This window comes from Papio anubis, chromosome 7 (genome assembly GCF_008728515.1).
Source record: "Papio anubis isolate 15944 chromosome 7, Panubis1.0, whole genome shotgun sequence".
NCBI lineage: Eukaryota > Metazoa > Chordata > Mammalia > Primates > Cercopithecidae > Papio > Papio anubis.
This window is the reverse complement of record NC_044982.1, coordinates 120306337-120310281: the sequence shown is the minus strand read 5'-3', so window position 1 is coordinate 120310281 and position 3945 is coordinate 120306337. Positions and strand designations below refer to the sequence as shown.

Below are 3945 nucleotides of genomic sequence, written 5' to 3'. Positions count from 1 at the left end.
ATGAATTACCAGTGTTACACAGTAGGAGTGAAGGCTAAATTTATTTATTTATTTACTTATTTATGTATTTTTTAATGTAATACCATTTATTTAACCTCAAAAAATTTCAACATTCTAAACATACAAAAAATAACAACAAAATAACAAATTGTGTTTAAGTATGGAAGATTCTTGAACTTTCATTCATACAGTGGCTCTTCGCTTTGCTGACAGTGAAGAGTTCTACAATTTGTTTAGAAACAAAGTTTAAAAACTACCGCACTTAACTAAAACAAAACAAAAGGAAACAAAAAAGCTCCTCATGCCAGCTGATCCCCCTTTGTCCACAGCTAAGATGGCAGCAGAATGCTGTCACTATATACAGAAACAAGACAATCTGAAGCTAAATGGATGCCACTGCAGAGTCAACAGGCCCAGCCTCACAGTGCACGCCCTGAGCTACCGCCCCTCCAAAAGGCATCTTCTCCACTGCCTCGACGCCAAGCAGGGAGTGTCAAGAGTTCGTCTTGTTTGTTTTGTTCTTTTTACAAATATATATAAAATATACAATATATGCATATTATATGTTATATATGCATATTATATATACATATATGCAATATATACATTACATATATTACATAACTATTACATATATAATATATACATGTATTATATGTATAATGTGTATATATTATATATAGGTATATATTATATATAATATATGCATATATTATATACATATACATTATATTATATATAATATATACGTATATTTTATATATAATATATACATATATACACACACAGTTGATAACTTAGAATTTCTAGCCAATAACCACATAGTTAACACCACCTTACCAAAAAAAAAAAAAGCCAGAAACATCTTTAGATGCCTTGTCACACCAACAGCAAAGTGCACAGAGGGAGGAGAACACGAGAGTGGCTTTTCATTTTGAAAATGTTTGCGTGGGGTCAACGACTGAGGAGAAGCTGGGAGCGAGCCCAGGCGGCAGTTTTTAGGTTCATCAGCACTGCACTGCAGGAATGGCAGACTTTGGGATCTCTGCTAGCCAGTTTATGGCAGTGGTCTGGGATAAGTCATCCCCAGTGGAGGCTCTGAAAGATCTAGTGGATAAACTTCAAATGTTAACTGGCAATGAGGGCCGCGTGTCTGTGGAAAACATCAACCACCTGTTGCAGTCTGCCCACAAATAATCCAGCTTTGACATTATTTTGTTGGGTTTAGGCCTGGGAAGTACCACTCTGCACAGTGCTGAGATTTTTGCCTGAAATCGCCCGGATCCTTCAGCCTAGTGGATGTCTTTTTCTGAAAGAACCATAGAGACAGCTGTAGGTAACAATAGCAAAGCGAAGACAGCAAGCTGTGTTCAGCCCTGACTCCTTCTGGTCTTGTGGAAGTGAAAGAGCTGCCGTGGGAGCCCTTAAGCCCTGAGGAGGTACAGTCTGTTCAACACCTGGGTCATGAAAGTGACAGCCTGCTGTTTGTTCAGATCACAAGCAAAAAAAACAAGCAAACTTTGAAGTAGGTTCTTCTAGTTAGCTTAAGCTTTCCATCACCAAGAAGTCATCTTCAGTGAAGCTTGCTGGGTACCCTGCTGCTGCCAAGCTGTGGACCCTCTCAGCCAATGATATGGAGGATGACAGCATGGCTCTCATTGACTCAGAGGAGCTGCTGGATCCAGAAGATCTGAAGAAGCCAGATCCGGCTCCCCTGTGGACTGCTTGTGGGGAAGGGAAAAAAAGGAAGACCTGCCAGAGCTGCACCCATGGCCTTGCTGAAGAACTGGAAAGAGAAGTCAAGGGAGCAGATGAGCTCCCAACCCAAGTCAGCTTGTGGAAACTGCTATCTGGGCGATAGTTTCCGCTGTGGCAGCCGCCCCTACCTTGGGATGCCAGCCTTCAAACTTGGGGAAAAGGTGCTTCTGAGTGATAGCAGTCTTCACCATGCCTAGGAGGGACCTGACATGGGACACATCTGCTCCTCTGGCCAACTCCTGTTCCTCAAATCCCACCACTGTGCTCCTCCCACCTCCTCTGGATTTCTTCTCTCTGTTTGAGATCCGTTTGCAAAGTGGGTGCTTAGCAGACAGAGTGAAGCTGGCTGGGGGGCACAGTTGTGTGTAGTGCTGCTGTGTATCAAATGACCAAGGTATTATGGGGCCCCGTTACCCAGAATGGGATGGGTTTCTTCACCTCGTGTTAAGAGAAGGGAGTATGTCCTGAAGAAGCCCTTCTCCTTATGTTAAAATGCTGACCAGACACTCTTGAGCCCAGGCATGCTTGAGCATCAACACTCTGTGACAAAGCTCCAGGCCCTGGCCCCTAGTCTAATCTCAGCAATGCTGCCACCTTACTTGTCTTTCAGAGTTGTTCGTTTACTTCATTCTTTGTGACACAGTCAAGTGTCTCATGACCTCAGGGCACCAGAGGAGTCATTCACTGGTTGTTGTGATGATATCCAGTGTCCCTCTGCCCTGTTCTACCCCCAGCCCCATTTTACTGTAGCATTGCATCTGTGTCCTGTTGTCATTTCTGTTAACCTTCAGGTATTAAACGTGCTGCATATCTGAAAATAAATAAAATAAAAGTGTTTGGAAATATGTACAACTTTGATACAGTTTCAGGGTGCTCCAGACACCCATGACCACTTCATGTAAACCACTGAAAATTTCTAGAGCACTTTGATAGGCTACAATATGATCATGATCAAATTTTGTAATTCTCAAATAAGACGTGTCAATTATGGCATGTGAGGGCTAAATTTCAATTTGCTGCTAGAACAAGATTAAACATGCAGAAGAATATAATCTAGAGCCCATCCACTGTTTTAATCACTATATCCAGCATACAAAAAAAAAAAAAAACACTGAACATGCAACAAAAAAAGAAAAAGGAAGAAACAACCACTCATGAGATAAAACAGTAAAAGAAGCAGACCCAGAGATGATTCAGATACAAGAGTTAGTGGACAAGGACTTCAAAATAATGATCATGAGTATATTTTAAAAAATTGGAAAGATGGATAACATGGATGAAAAGATATAGTACTTTAACTGATCATTTGAATCTCTGAATAGGAGTCAAATGGACATTTATAAATGCAAGTTGAAATATCTGAAATTAAGAACTATTTGAATGGTTACAGCACCAGTCTAGATTCAAAAATAGTCATATAAAATATTCAAATGGAACACAGAAGGAAAAAACATAATGGGGATAAAAAATAACAGAGAGATGTGGGGCATAGGCAAAAGGTCTAACGTATGTGTAATTAGCATTTAGAAAGAGAAGAGAAAGAGAAAGAACATAAGTAATCTTGAAAAAATAATGGCTGAGAATTTTCCTAATCTAATAAATGATAAAGTCCACAGATTTGAAAAGCTTCAAGCAGGATAATAAATGCACACCTAAGCACAGCACAATAAAACTTCTGAAAACTTAAGATAAAAAGAAAATCTCTTTTTTTTGAGATAAAGTCTTGTTCTGTTGCCCAGGCTGGAGTGCAGTGGCACTATCTTAGCTCACTGCAACCTCCACCTCCTGGGTTCAAGCGATTCTTGTGCTTCAGCCACTTGAGTGGCTGGGACTACATGCACGTGCCACCAAACCCAGCTAATTTTTGTATTCTTAGTAGAGATGGGATTTCGCCATGTTGGCCAGGCTGGTCTCGAACCCGTGACCTCAAGTGATCCATCCTCTTCGGCCTCCCAAACTGCTGGGATTACAGGCATGAGCCACCAAACCTGGTCCAAAAAGAAAATCTTAAAAGCAGCCCAGGGCCAGGCGTGGTGGCTCACGCCCATAATCCCAGCACTTTGGGAGGATGAAGCAGGTGGATCACCTCAAGTCAGGAGTTCGAGACCAGCCTGGCCAATATGGTGAAACCTCACCTCTACTAAAAATACAAAGGTTAGCCAATCGTGGTGGTGGGCGCCTGTAATC

The 3945-nt window shown here is 41.3% G+C and overlaps 1 pseudogene; it reads left to right on the top strand.

Annotated features, from left to right (window-relative positions):
• Window positions 1–730: 730 nt before the first annotated feature.
• Window positions 731–3519, top strand: LOC100998737 (annotated as a pseudogene).
• The last annotated feature ends 426 nt before the right edge of the window (window positions 3520–3945 follow it).